General features: G+C 47.2%; 1 long non-coding RNA gene across 1 annotated transcript in view; it reads left to right on the forward strand.

The window, feature by feature from the left end:
• Positions 1 to 2,523: 2,523 nt before the first annotated feature.
• The window catches only part of LOC132342642 (uncharacterized), a 120,252-nt gene continuing 107,034 nt past the window's right edge, over positions 2,524 to 15,741 (forward strand). The window contains exon 1 of the long non-coding RNA XR_009491108.1: positions 2,524 to 2,675. This is a non-coding gene — a long non-coding RNA (uncharacterized lncRNA). The remainder of the gene's footprint in view (positions 2,676 to 15,741) is intronic.

The raw sequence follows: 15,741 nt of genomic DNA on the forward strand, positions 1-15,741 counted from the left end.
AGCTGTAGCCCATCTGTGCAGTTGGAACATCATTACCGACCTCACAGGGTCGTGTTATCAAGATCTAGATGATGAGATGGTGTGTACACAAAATCAGAGCAGGTGCTCAGAGACAGTAACAGGACTTATTAGTAAAACCACCACCTCCACCAATAAAACAATCAGCATTTATTGAGCGTGTATTATGTACCAGACCCTGTTCTAATACTGTACATGTTTCATTTTCACAACGGTTGGTAAGCAACATACTTGAGAAAACTGAGACCCAGCAATGTCATGCCATTTGCACAGAAATCACACAAGATGGTAGCTTTTCATTAACATTCCAAGGGGTGGAGAGAGCATGACGGTGTAAGACAGTGTATGGGGTTGTCTCATGAAATTTACAAACTCATCAGTGCTGAGGTCCACACTTTCTCTTGTTAGGGTCCTAGGAGAAAGGGGAGAGAGTTCACAGTAAACTCATTTATTGGGCGCATCTACTATAATCTAGATGCTTGTATAGGTGTTATTTTATTTAATTTTTCTCCGGGAGTCTGTGGGTGTGAAAGAATAGCCTCGGAGATTGATGTCTTTTGTCCAGGCTTATGCAGAGCTATGATTAAAACACTGGACAGACCAATCCCAAGTGAGCTGCTCATTTTATAATACCGCAAGATCACCCAAGCCTGTCAGGACTCTGTTCTGCTTGTTTACGTATATCATTTATGGAATGTTAATATAAAATCTGAAAAAGATTGGAAGTTTAAGTCCCATCAGAACTCTTTTTGAATGCAGAGATTAGCTTTAGGGAAGAAAGAAATTTGTTGGATCATCAAATTGAGAGCTTTCGAAGCAGGCTTTCAGGCAAGGCTGAATCCAGGTGCCTGAACAGAGCACATGCTGCTGCTAAGTCGCTTCAGTCGTGTCCGACTCTGTGCGACCCCATGGGCTACAGCCTACCAGGCTCCTCCATCCATGGGATTTTCCAGGCAAGAGTACTGGAGTGGGGTACCATTGCCTTCTCCGGATTAGAGCACATAGGCCTTCAGCTATTAGCCTCTCTTCCCTCTGTGATGTTGCCACCTTCAAGAAGCCCCTCTCCTCTTTGTAGTGAGATTTCCACTGGCTTTATGGTATCTGGCACAGGCTGCTTTCCCCCCACCTCCCACCATTGGCTTCATTACTTCACCTCAAGTTAGACGATGAGGTGACATGATTCGTGTGGGTCAGCCTCCTCCTGGGTCTCAGAGCAGAGCAGGGGGTGAAGGAGAATGGGACTGAGATGGAGGTTGGAAGGAATATAGCCAACACTCTTTCCTACTCCCCATCTCTAGGATCCAGTCTTGATGCCTTCTTAAGTGCCACAGATTTTCTGCCAAAAGAGGAGACTGCCCTGAAGCTTGTTTTTTATCCTAGGGATAGGATGCTGTCTACATGCCCAGGCATCGGCTGGCCCTCCTCCTGGTGAGCCAGTTGGGAGGAAGCATGAAACAACCTCCCTCTGGCTTGGTCTCTGTCAAGACCCAGGGTCCCACGGCTCGATGCCTGACTTTGGATTCCTCCCTCCCCCACCACCCCACTCACTTCTTGTCCAAGTCCACCCAACTTCAGTAGCCTCCTTGGGCTCCATTTCTTTCTTGCTTGTACCCTGGTACTTAGCTTTTTTCCAACCATGTCATTCCTCGCCCCTCCCTCATCCCACCCCCTCAGGGCTTGGCACATTAAGCCCCCTCTCTCCTGCTCCCACCTCTTTCCAGATGTGGCATCAGGGACCAACCTTCCTCATTCCTTCTCTGCTTCTTTGGCTCTTGTCCAGCTGGACACCATTCACCCACTGTGTGATCTAGGGCCAGTTACCTTCTGCGGGTCTCAGTCTTCTCAGCTGCAGGAATGGGGGCGATCCTTTCTGATCAGCTGGCCTGAGCTTGGCAATCGTATTTACAGTAACACGAGCACAATATGTGAGGAATTACCAGGAGACTCCGGGCTGCTGCGAGGCCGGATTTGTACTGATATCGCCCCATTATGAGGTGTCATGTTGCATTTGCAGGAGGTGGCTCTCCTGTGCCATATGAAATACTCACCTGCCTCCCCTGGAAGGGATGAGAGCTTCTCCCTGCTTCCTGGCCGCTCCACCATGGAGGGAGCCAAGCCCCAGGCTGTCACCAACACAGGGTGATACCAGGACCTGAAGCACAGCCCTGGGCATCTGGGACAGAGGGGTGAGGCTGGTGGGTGGTGCAGAAGAGACCGAGGGGACCTGTTGTCTGTAATGGTCCAGGGTCCATCAGAGCCTCATTACTCACCTCTTCCCCATAGGCAGAGACACTTGGGATTGGAAGGAGCTATGGGTTGAATTGTCTCCATCTCCAATCTCTGTGTTGAAGCCCTAACCCCCAGTACTTCAAAAGGTGACATTATTCAGAAATAGTGCAACTGCAGATGTGAGTAGTCAAGATGAGGTCATACTGGAGTAGGGCGGGTCCCTAATCTGGTGTGTCTGATGTCCCCGTAAAGGGGGGAGGTTTGGAGACACACACAGGGAACTCTTTCTGAATACTGCAGGTGTGCTGCCACAAGCCTGAGGACTGCCAGAAGCTGGGAGAGAAGCCTGGAAGAGACCCTTTCCTAAAGTCATCAGAGGGACCCTGGCCCTGCCCATATCTTGACTTTGGACTTCTGGCCTCAGAACTGTGAGACAATGAATTTCTGTGATTCTAAGCTGCCCAATTTGTGATGGTTTGTTACAGCAGCCTAGGAAAATAATCCAGGAAGGGAGTTCACAGATCCCTAGGGGTCCAAGGAGGTACTACGTGGGCAGGACATAGAGGATGAACTCTGGGATCAGCCAGAATTGACTTTGAAAATGAGAGTTGAAGTTTTAGAAGGGAATTTGGTGTTGAGAGTCAGAATCGGGGCTCTGGAGATAGAATGAAGACATCCTTACTTCCTCCCTGTGGGACACCAGGTCTAACTTCTCTGGGCCTCAGTTTTCTCCTTTGTGAAATAGGGACAACATATCATTGTCCTCATAATATTGTTGGGAGATGAAATGATATAACACTTGGGAAGCAAATAGCATATAGACCATGTTAGCTTTCCTCATTGCCAGCTGAGTGAATTTAGTCACTGCTTGTATAGACCTTAGTTTTCTTATTTGTAAAAGAGGGCTAATAATTTTGTCCTCACATTTTTGTTAAAAGCATAAAGAAGGTAGATAATCACTTACTTGTTCCAGTAACTGGCAGATAGTAGGAGATAAATAATTGTTAGCCTCATTCTTTCCATTTGAGTTTCCCATCTATGTAGTTGCTCAGCTTCTGCTTGAATACCTCTAGGGATGGGCAGCTCCTTATGTTTTATAATGTTCAATTCTATAGGGAATAGAAGCCTCACACAGAGAATCCTGATTCAAGGAGACTTTATAAGGTCCCATACATGTGTTACTCTTTCTCCTTAAGACTCCACTTTATACATGACGGGGCTGAGGCCCAGGAACCAAACAGAAAGATTAGAAATAAGGTCTCTGGAAAGGGAACCCTCCTGCACAGTTGGTGGGGAGATAAATTGGTGCCCCAACTATGAAAAGCAGTATGGAGGCTCTTCAAAAAACTAAAAATAGAGTTGCCATATAATTCAGAAATCCCACTCCTGGGCATATATCCAAATAAAACTCTAATTCAAGAAGAGGTGGGCACTCCGGTTTTCACAGCAGCCAAGACTGGAAACAACCTAAATGGCCGTCAGCAGATGAGTGGATGAAGAAGACGTGGTCAGCATATACAATGGAGCACCACTTGGCAGAAAAGGATGAAATAATATCTGCAGCAGTAAGATGGACCTGGAGATTGTTGGGTGGCGCTACTGGTAAAGAGCCCGCCTGCCAGTGCAAGTTCCATCCCTGCATTGGGAAGATCCCCTGGAGGAGGAAATGGCAACCCACTCCAGTAATCTTGCCTGGAGAATCCCATAGACAGAGAAGCCTGGCGGGCTACGGCCCATGGGGTCACAAAGAGCTGGACACGATTAAAGTGACTTAGCACACACAGAGATGATCATACTAAGTGAAGTCAGTCAGAAAGAGAAAGACAAGTACCACGTGACGTCACTTGTATATGGAACTGAAGTGTGACACAAACGAACTTACCTACGAAACAGAAACGGACTCTCAGACGGTGGACCTGTGGTCACCAAGGCGGGGGGTGGGAGAGGGTTGGACTGGGAGTTCGAGATTAGCGGATACAAACTACTGTATGGAGAATGGGTAGACAACAAGGCCCTACTATATAGCATACAGAACTCTCTTCAGTATCCTGTAATAATAGTATAAAAGAATATGAGAAAGAATGCACCTGTGTGTATAGGTAAAACTGAATCACTGTGCTGTGCAGCAAAAATTAACATGACATTGTACATCAGCTGTACCATGAGTGTGGAAAGAGTGAAGGGGGAGGGTGGGTGATGTGGGGACACGGCACACCACAGTAGCCCCCTCTTCCTGTCTGTCTATCTCTTCTTCCACACTTGCCTCTTTCCTGCTATGGCCTAACATGTGAATTAGCTCACACCATTCCCTGCTTCTGACTTTCAGTGCATTCCCATTGCACTTGGAAAATAATCCCAAAGGCCTTTGCTTGGCAGACAAGGACCCTCGTGACTCTGGTTCCTTCGCCAACCCCATCCTGGGATATTCCACCCTAAACAACCTCACGCCAACCTCAAGGCCTCTTCCTGTCTTCAGATGGACCATTCCTATGACCACCTTGGGGCCACCCTCTGCTCATCCTGTCTGAGCATCACGTGACAGCAACTCCTCACCCTTCAGGCCTGGATCTAAAGCTCACTTTATCCTAGAGGTCCCCACTCCCCTGCCCCCAGTGCCTCTGAGCTGGGTCAGTCTCCACCCCTGCATATTACCCTTACTGTGCTGTTTTATTTCCACTATCACGCATGGCACCAGTGGTATGAATATGTTTATTCTGTGCCTGTTTGATGAATGCCTCTCTTTCTCAGCAGACCGAAAGCTCCAGGGAAGCAAAACTCATGCTTTTTTAGAATTCACAGTTGGCCCCTGGGCACCTGGTAGGAACTCAGTAACTGTCATTTGAAAGGTTGAATTGCACGGGTGTGAGTGTGGGTCTAGGGTATGCATGAGGTGGGTGGGATGGGGTGTGGTGGTTTTTCTCAGGGAACTGACATAGGTATCAGATTTGTAGCTCTGAGATGATAAGTTGGAGAGTGACCAGAACTGTGTTTTAAAAGAAACAGGTGCCTAAACTACATGTGTTAAATCTGGCAAGGAACAGACCTGGGGAACGTGAGACATGTCACTATCCTGTGAAGACAAGACTGTCTCTGTTCCCCAGGATGTCCCCAGGATCTAGCCCCATCTCTGATACAGAACCTTAACTCAAGTGATGCTCAGTGGGCATCTAAAGAGAGAATACAGGGGCGCAGACCTTGTCTCGATCAAGGAAAATTCTTTGTCATGTTTGGAGCTGGCACATGCTTGGGGGGAGAGTGGGTGGACTTCACCTGGGTCTTCAAGTCCCTTCCAGCTCTGAGACTCCATGCTCTAAGAGACCTTTCCCTGGCTGGGCAGACCTGGGCAGAAGGCAGAGTAGCTTTCCTTTTCTCGGTTGGGAGCACTGGGTGGAGGGGGCTGGGAACAGATCAGTGCCTCACTCCTGGACCGGAGTCTGGTCCTGTTGGTCTTCGCCGCGGGCCTGGAAGCAGCACTACACTCCTTGAGACGGGACCTCCTCCCTCTTCTGCCTCTGTAGGGCCTCACGCACGAGTCCTAAGCAAGCCTTGTTACCTCTCTGCTTGGGTAATGATTTCCCCAGGTCTCACAGTGCTTATTATCGAAGTCACAACAAACAATCATGGGCCTCCTAATTAAAAACCAGTCTTCGTTTGGTCCCTGCGCTTGGGACTGCAGCTTGGCATTACCTTATCCAAGATGGAAAGCTAGTTGGCAGAGGTCTTTAGTGAGAACTTGCTACCCAGGAAGTCAGGACAGAGCCAGTTCAGAGGGGCTGAGGGAGCCTGGACAGTCTCCCTGAGCTCAGTGGGGCTCATCAGAGCAGGATGTATGTTCACAGTGACCCTTGTGTGGAAGCCTAGTGAAAATAATGTGGACTCAAGCAGCTAAGGTTTAGAACACCAGCTCCTCTAGGTGACCTTGAAGAAGTCACTTCATCTCTTGGGCTTTAGTTTTCTTATCTGTAAACTGGGGATTGCAACAGTGTTTACCTCTTAGAGTTGCTGTGAGCAGGAAGTGAGTAAAGTAGTGAACACAGAAGGTCCCAGAAGGCCAACATTTTGCCTTACAGGAGGCAAAGACATATTTCTTATGCTGAGCGACTTATATTCTTCCATTTCTGCTGCTTGGCCCAGTAGTTGCCTAATAGTGGAGAAATGCTTTCTTGGGCCACCTTAAGTGAGAAATGTGGTCATTTCTTTCACTCCTGGAAAAAAAGTTGGCTTGAGGAATTTCAGAATGTCCGCAGAGGGCTGGATGACCTCAAGTCCATTCAGCCTTATCTCCTCACATTGAACTTGTAATGCCTGAGAGCCGGAGAGGGAAGAGTGCTTGTCTATGGTCACACAGCTGTAAACGCAGAGCCAAGATGAGCACTCAGCCCTCGTACTCTTTTTAGGGGGTGATGGCATTATGGCAACTGGCCATTGTCTCAACCCTGTTGATGAGACCAGAAGCAGCCTTCCTGAGTCACTGAAGCAGGGACCCTGGGACGGTCCCTTCAACCCAAGGCCCATGCAGGGCCAAATCCCAACAGGGGAGTTTGCTCATAACAAAACCACAGGCTGACAGCCTTGTACTCACAAACAGTGTTGAGGGAGGTGAAGGGGAAGTAAGTGCTCTCTTGACTTTCTGAAGGAAAACAATTTTCTTTCTTGGTAACTGCAATTACTTGAAAACCATGTCAAAACAGTCGTTTTTCTCCAGTGCTGTCTCTCTCTCTTACCCTCTCTCTTCCCCCTCCCTCCTTTCTTTCTTAACTAGTGTTTAAGGGGCCAAAGAAACTGCAGGGTGATCGAGAGAGCAAAGATCTTAGTTAAGGACCTTTGACAGAGGCGCATAAGCCTCCCTGCCACCGCCCCCCCCCCACCCACCCGCAATACCCTTAGCTGAGCTCTAGTGCAGAGAAGGGTAGCAGCTAATTAATGTCCGAGATCTGATGAGCTTAACTCCTTATGTGGGTATTTCATTGCTTCTTGGTTCCACTTCCTTATGAAGTGATAAGTACGGTGTTGATGGACATTTCTTTCTTTTTTTATGAGACACTTGGAGGGCCCTCATCTCTCCAAAGCACTCTAGGAAGGTTGTCTAAGTGAGAGTTGCTGCTTGTTCTAATTAGGGTCCCTTCCAATTCCAAACCTCTTTGAATAATAAATAGATAATGAGATTTAGAAAAACAAAGGCTGTGTCCTTAAGCTGTGGACCATAGTTCATCAGCAACTTTGGGGCCACTTAGCTCCATGACTGCTTGGACAACTGTATCGGTACCTAAAACACCCAATTAATGGTCCTATTTCCACTGTCTGATCACTGAACAGACAGGGGGAGAGGTCACCGGAGTCCCACTTATAGAACTAAATAAGACACCTTTGCAGAGTTTCTCCTCAGCACCCTCTGTTTAATTACAGAAATGATTGTTTGACCAAACTAATATAACAGTTTAGCAGAAAGGTGATCGTGTGAATGCAAAATCCTTCCCAGGCCAGGAGAACAAGAATTTAACTTCCACCTCTGCCCTCAACCAAACCTGTGTCATTTTCATCACACATTCGTGACTTATTTGGAGTTCATGTCTCTGTTACTCCTTTCTTTAGGAGTCTTGTCTTGTGGATGTGATGGGCAATAACCTAAGCTGTATCTGCCCCTTTGAGACTCTCAGACCCTCAAGGGCAAGGAACAGACCTGACTTATCTGTGCAGTGCTGGACACACTAAGTGTTCAGTGAGTGTATGACTGGCTGACTAACTGATGGACTGAATGAATGTTAAAAAGGATTTTGAATTTAAGCTCACTGAGGGCAGGGATTTATGTCTTTTATTTTTTTCCTGGAACAATGTTTGGCACAGAGTAGGTGCCTGCTAATTGCTTATTGTACTGTGTGAGCATAGGAATGGATATGAGAACAAAGGCTGCTTTTCTTTGCTAATTGTGTGAACTAGAGAAAGGAATTAATCTCTTTTCATGGATGTAGTTATGGGGATGAAGTGACTTACGTGACGTTGCTTGCTGAAGTATACCGTGATATACACGTGTGTATTGGTTACCCACGGACACAATAATGCTCTGAAAGGTACATGAAAAGGCGCTCAACACGCCTAACCATCAGGGAAACGCAAGTCAAAACTACAGCGAGGGGACTTCCCTGGCGGGCCAGGGGTTAAGAATCCGCCTTCCAATTCAGAGGACGCAGGCTTGATCTCTGGTCTGGGACCCAAGATCCCACAGGCCGAGGGACAACTAAGCCAGCACACCACAACTCCTGAGCCCTTGCCCCACAAGCTACAAAACCTGTGTGTTCTGGAGCCCATCTGCTGTAACTGAGAGAAGGCCACACATCGCAAGGAAGAGCCCGTGTGCCGTAATTACGATCCAAAGCGGCCAATAAATAAATATTAAAATATCACAATGAGCTATTTCCTTACAGCCGTCAGGATGATGAACATGACTGCCTAAAGTCTGAGTGCGCAGTCCCAGGACTGCGGTAGTTTTTCCCTGCCTTAGGCCAAAAAGAACCCCAGAATCTAGGATGAGGTAAAGGGGAATTCGTTCTCCTCTCCTCACCAGTTAAAATAGATGCTCTGGAGGAAACTCTGGTGGGGGCCATGTCTGAGAGGATGGGTGTTCAGGGTCACGTGGCCTTAACAGGGGTGGGGGAAGGGAGGGGGACACAGGGTCTGGGAGGCAGAAAGGTCTGGCAGAATGTTATCCGGGCCCTCTCCTAGAACTCCCCGTCTAAGCTGTGGACTTTAAGAATTGTATCTTATTTACTCCTGTCCTCAGCAACCAGTGGGGCATCTGAAGCAGGGACACTCAGTAAATGCATGACTGAATTTAAGAAGCAGCATGACGGTCTGCCCTAGGGAGGGCCATCTTTTCCAACAGGGGAAATCTAAAACCAGAAATGGGGCGGTCAGAGGCAGGAGGATTGGGCTGTTGGCACCGTGACTACACCTCTCACCAGGGGAAGCAGGTCTTTAGCTACTAGTTATGGAGAAATATTACCCGGTGCCAGTACTGTTTAACTTGCGTACCTTTGGCCTGGGGGCTGCAGAGACACCCCTCGCCCTACCAGCTGAGAAGTGCCTCACAGGCCAGTCAGCATCCTTTTAAGCAACTGGGCAAAACGAGAAACTTTGGATGGCTTTTGGAGGTAGGACCTGCTCATTCTAGCCTTGTTGCCTCTCCCTTTTCTTCTATCTCTGGATCAGGGATAAACAGTTACAGAGATTGAGCTTCTTCAGTATCAAACAGGTCTGAGTTCAGATCCAGGGTCTACCATTTGCTCTACGTGTAACCTCGGGCAGGGAATGAATGTCTGTTCTCTGAGCCTCGGTTTCCTCATCTGTAAATGGGTATGATGGTAGCAGAACCCATTCTTGTGAAGATTCAGTAAGGTAGTCTGGGACAAGTACTTAGTCCTGACTTCCTCAAATATGTATTGAGGGCTGGCTTGGTGCCAGGACTCGAGAGAGATAGTGGAGACAAAAGCAGATACAGTGTCTGCCTCTGTTGGTAGTAGGCTGGTGGTGGTAATGGTCAAGTTAGAAATCACACAGAGAAATGTGAAATTGCCATTGTGATCACTCCTGTGAGTGGAGTTGCACAATCTCTGAGAGTCTCCAGGGAGGAGTTCAGCCTTGTCTGGAAGGTCAGAGAAAGCTTCCCTGAAGTAGTGACTCTTGGGCAAAAATCCAAAGAAGCAACAGCTAGAAAGCATTCAGTGTATGTATCATTGTCCTCTTCTTCCTCACCTTCAGAGGTCAGTTTAGCTCAGCTGGTAAAGAATCTACCTGCAATGCAGGAGATCCTGGTTCGATTCCTGGGTTGGGAAGATCCCCTGGAGAGGGGAATGGCTACCCATTCCAGTATTCTTGTCTGGAGAATTCCATGGACAGAGGAGCCTGGCAGGCTACAGTCCATGGGGTCACAAGGAGTCAGACAGAAGTCTGCACAGAGTCCCAGCGATTAGATTTGCAGAGTGTTTGTCTTCCCAAAGGTTCATTGTGCCTGGAACCCTGCCATTAGGTTGGCAGCCCTTACAGTCCTCTTTTGGGTAGAATTTTTTCCTCATTATTTTAGTGGCCAACAAAATGGGTCAACTCCCCATGAGGAGAGACAAATTTAAGATGTTGATTAAAAGAGAGATTTGGGAGCAGGTACATTTAAAGGTGGGCTTCCTAGGTGGCGTCAGTGGTGAAGAACCTGCTTGCAAGGCAGGAGGTGCAGGAGACGAGGGTTCGATCCCTGGATTGGGAAGATCCCCTGGAGGAGGGCATGGTAACCCACTCTAGTATTCTTGCTGGGAAAATCCCATAGACAGAGGAGCCTGGTGGGTACGGTCCCAAAGAGTTGTACGCAACTGAAGTGACTGTGTATGCATGCATAATCAAAGGCAAGATGGAGAAGATACCTAGACTCTCTACCTCCTTTTCACCTCCCCACAACCCCATAATTTTAGAGAAGTCTTAGTAACATAAGCTTAGAGAGGTCACAATCTTAGTAACCACCTAATTCAATCCACTTATGTAACGCCCGAGAAACCCGAGGTTCAGAGAGGGTTAGGTATTTGCCCGAAGGCACACAGCAGGTGACTTACAGCATAGGGACTTGCACCAGGGTTTCTTAAATGCTCTTGTGCTTTTTCCCTCTCTGCACCATATTCCTTCTAGTTTTTTTTGGGGGGGGAGGGGGTGCTTAAAATTGCCTCCTAAAGGAAGGCAGCAGATTTATGGGTTAATAAACATTTACAATGAGCCGCTGAAAAAACAGACTCAGGTAGACAGGAATTATTCATTCAAATTAACTATAAATTAAGATCAACCTAATTTAGGCCTATTAAAATGGAAAGCATATTATCTCTCATTCAAAGGAATTTGTATTTGATGCAAATAGAACAAGTTCCTAAACTTTAGAAATGTTCTTGGATTTTTCATCTGCGTAGTTAACCAATGGAGAATGGGCCCCCGATTTAAAAGCAGGGGAACATACGGAACAATAATTAGTTATGTAAATAATGTGGCATTCTTGTTTATAATTAGTTCAAGAATAAAATAAAATTCACGCATGTCACAGGACTAATTTTCGTATGCAAATGAACAATCAAAATTATAAACGGTAATAATGCAGTTTGGGAGATGTGACATTCTCAATTTATTAGCAGAGGTGCCAGTTACAGCTGATGATGGCTGACGTTGAGAGATTTCAAAGGTGCCCAGACCTGAAAAATTCTCACCCATCAAGAGGAGAAAATCTAACTGGAATATTTTCACCCATTTTATATTGCTGCTGGCCGCAAAGTGTGCCCAGGGCTCCCCCAAGGCTGGAAAGAGGGATTGCCACACCAGGGAGAGAGGATGCCAAGAGAATCTTTGAAAATGTTGCCTTGAATCTCGCTGGTGGAAGGAGCCAAGAAAGGGCATTCTAACCTGGGTTCTGGACCTCAACTATGTGTATGACCTTGGGCAAGCCACCTGCCCTTGCTTGGTCTCATTTTCCTCATTTAAGATAGAGGTTTTGTGAAAGAGTTGGTGGATGTTTTGGAATCAGACATTTGGGTTAGAATCTGTTGTGCTGCTTGCTAACTGTAGGGCTTCCTCCTTACCTCTCTGGGCTTATGTTTCCTCATATGTCAAATGACAGTAATAATAGTGTCCCTTGTCTGTAAGCACTGCTGAATTAGCTCAAAGAAGGACTATGTGCAAGTTTGATGGAAAGTATAATATCAGGGGAAGAAAAAGAATGGGATAATGAGAAGGTCTAGAAAAAATGGTGCTTAAATTTTGGCACTTGTGAGAGCTTTGTGTTGTTCTGGAAAATAGGTTGAAATTACACCATGTCACCATGAAGATGTGTATCATGTTTCTTGAGATTTACCCGTCCATTCATCCATCCATCTGTCCATCCACCCATCATCCATCCATCCATTCATCCATCTGTCCATCCATCCATCCATCTGTCCATCCATCCATCCATCCATCTGTCCATCCACCCATCATCCATCCATCTATTCATCCACCCATCGTCCATCCATCCATTCATCCATCTGTCCATCCATCCATCTATCTGTCCATCCACCCATCATCCTTCCACCCACCATCCATCCATCTGTCCATCTACCCATCATCCATCCATCCATTCATCCATCTGTCCATCCATCCATCCATCTGTCCATCCATCCATCATGCATTCATCATTCATCCATCTGTTCATCCACCCATCATCCATCCATTCATCCATCTGTCCATCCACCCATCCATCCATCTGTCCATCCATCTATTCATCCATCCATCCATCCATCCATCTGTCCATCCATCCATCATGCATTCATCATCCATCCATCTGTCCATCCACCCATCATCCTTCCACCCATCATCCATCCATCTGTCCATCCACCCATCATCCATCCATCTGTCCATCCACCCATCATCCTTCCATCCATCTAACTATTAAGAACATTTAGAAGGTTAACTGTGTACCATGTGAAGGGTGGAGACTCCAGGCCCATTAAACTGGTGGCACTTCAGATTTGGGATGGGGATGAATGATTACTGGGCAACTACCCTGTGCTGGGCTATGTCTAGAAGCTTTAGGTACATGATCTCATTTAGTCCTTTTACAGCCCTGAAAGTTATAGGTAACAACACATAAAATAATAATAGCTATCATTTATTGAGTGTTGCTATGCATTAGGCATTATGATTAGACATTTATGTGAATTATCTCAGTTGATGTCCTCAGCAGTTTTGAAAAGGAGTTACTCTTATTTCCCAGATTTACCATTATTTCTTAGATTCAGAGAGATTAAGTGCGCTACCTGAGGTCACCCAGGACAGGAACACTCAAGCCAGGCTCTAGTCCCTGGTCTTTGGAATTCCAGGGGGGCTTCTGTCTCCTTCACTGTGCCTTTAGGACAGTGGTCTTCTCTTGGAGGGGTGCATGCTGGCTCCTGGCCCCACGAGACAATCGTGGGAGTAGGAAGACAAATGCCTTCTCCCAGAATTGTCTCTGCTCCTTCCCCAGGGGGTGTCCCCTCCTGAGAACCCTGACTGGTCAGCCTGTGCTCAGAGCAGCCTGGAGGGTCCTCCACACCTCCCAGATGTGAGTACACACAGCCGTCAGGCTCCCAGGAGTCTCTGGATCCCGAGAGCAGTGGGGGCCCTGCAGGATTAGTTGCATCTCCAGCTCCCAGCGGGGAAGTGAGGGGCTGAGACAGCTCAGCTTGGTTCAGACTGAAGGGAAGGCACCCAGGTGGCAGAGAGAAGACCTCCGTGGCTCAGGGGCTCTGTTCCGCAGGCCCGAGAACCTACGTGGGCAGAGAAAGGCTCATGGCAGGTAGGGAAGGCCATGGAGGGCCTCACTTCTTCCAGGGGGATGATGTCAGACCCCAAAGTCCTCTTCTCCCATGCAATTCTGGAATTACACAGCTGGAAAAGGAGCCCCAGAAGGATCTGTTTTCAGCTTCTTAATTCTTTTGATGTGGGCTTCTTCCCTGTCTTTCTCTCTCTTCTTCTTCCATGGTTATTTTGGGGCACCTACTGTGTATTATGCTCAGGAAAAACCAGGCAGACCCAGTCTCCAGCTCCATGCTGGGTCTAGGTGGGGAAGACAGAAACCATCAGATAACTGGCACAAAGAAAGGCATGTTTACACCCTGGGAGGGTTATGTCAGGGAGTGACACATCTCTCTGCAGCAGGGACTGGCTTCACTGGGGGATTGGCCAGGAAGGGCTTTCCTGAGGGAGTGACATTGGCACCAGGACCAAAGGATAACCAGGTGAAGAATCACTTCACCTCTTGAAGCCTCAATTTTCTTGTCTGTAAAATGGGATAACAGTAGCACCAACATTCTAGGACATTTGTGAGGATGAAATGCCACGAGACGGGGAAATGGATGGTACACAGATGGTCCTTAGTTAGCACACATCATAGCACACCTCCATGTGAAGCCACCGTAGATTGGAAGTTTCACCTTTGACCTAGGAACTGCTTGCTGGCCCGAGGGGCTGAAAAGTGCAAGACCGCCGCATGAAATGCTTTGATGATGAAACACAGAAGAGGAAGGGTCTCTCTGTGCAGTGTGTATGTGCATTTGTGTATGTGTGTATGTGTGCAAAAGAGAAGGGGGCAGAGAGAGAAAGAGAAAGAGGGTTGCATGGAGAAGGTGGTGCCTGGGCCACGTCCTAAACAGTTAATACTATTCAAGAGAATGAAGGAGGGAAGAGTGTTGGAAGTAGAAGGAACAGCAAATGTGAAGTGATTAAAATATGAGAGTGAATGTCGTCTGTTGGTTGATACCTGAAGAAATTCAGATGGTCACATGGAGCAGATGTTCACACAAAACAAGCTTTATTAAGACAACACCATATAGACATTGCAGGATAAAGCTTTCATTTCTTGAAAAAAAAAAAAAAAAGACAGTGCTGCTATTCTTAATAATAATAACAATGGAGATGATAACAACAATGACCACAAATGCAGAGGGAAGCGGTGCTTTGCCAGACACGACATGTGGCTGACATGCTATCTACTCATTCGGTGATGTTGCCTGACTTGATGTCCAAGGCTGTGTGGGCCACTCACATTGGCGAGGAATTGAGGGTAGCATTGTGGAGGAATTTTCTGTTCTATCTCAGAAGAGATGCTCTGTTTCTGCAGGGTTACCCTTGGCAACATGAATGGTCTAGACAGGTTCTTTCTTTGTTTCCTGGAGGGTCAAATTGAGACAGATATATTAAGGAAACAGGTTTAGCTCAGTCGAAGGATGATTGTACAGAGCTCTAAGAGGTAGTGAGCTCCCTGTTATGGGGATATGCAAATGTTAACCTGGCTAATTCCTCATTGGAGATGTTTTGAGAGCAGCCAGAGAGAAGTCAGGGACTTCGCTGGTGGTCCAGTGGTAAAGAATCCACCTGCCACTGCAGGGGACATGGGTTCGATCTCTGGTCCGGGAAGATTCCACATGCCTTGGGGCAACTAAGCCCGTGCTCGGCAAGTTCTGAGCTCCCACATTCTGGAGTCTGCGAGCCACAACTGCTGAAGTCCGTGTACCTTAGAGCCTGCGCTCTGCAACAAGAGAAGCTATCCCAGTGAGAAGCCCGTGTACTTCCAGCGAGAGAGTAGCCCCTGCTCGCTGCAACTAGAGAAAGCCTGTGCAAAAACCAATGAAGACCCAGTGCAGTCAAAAATAGATAGATAAATTAGAGAAGAAAAGAAGTCAGGGGAAAAGTAGTATGAGAAATTGGACTAGGATACCCCTGAAATCCCTCCATTTCCAAGAGCCTGTGGTTTTCGAGAGGCAGACATGATCTTCTGGCAGACATGATCTTCTGTGAAAGGCTTTTACAAACAGTGGGAACACTCTCATCTTTGCCGTCCCTGTCTTGAGGAGCCTTGACTATGATTTGCACAACTGCAGGGGGACGGGTGCCTTACTGTCTCACAGTTCCTTTCCAGCCCTTGAAAGCATTCTGGTCTGTACTTGCAGCCGCCCTCTGAAA

Source organism: Bos taurus, chromosome 17, assembly GCF_002263795.3.
Source record: "Bos taurus isolate L1 Dominette 01449 registration number 42190680 breed Hereford chromosome 17, ARS-UCD2.0, whole genome shotgun sequence".
Classification (NCBI taxonomy): Eukaryota; Metazoa; Chordata; class Mammalia; order Artiodactyla; family Bovidae; genus Bos; species Bos taurus.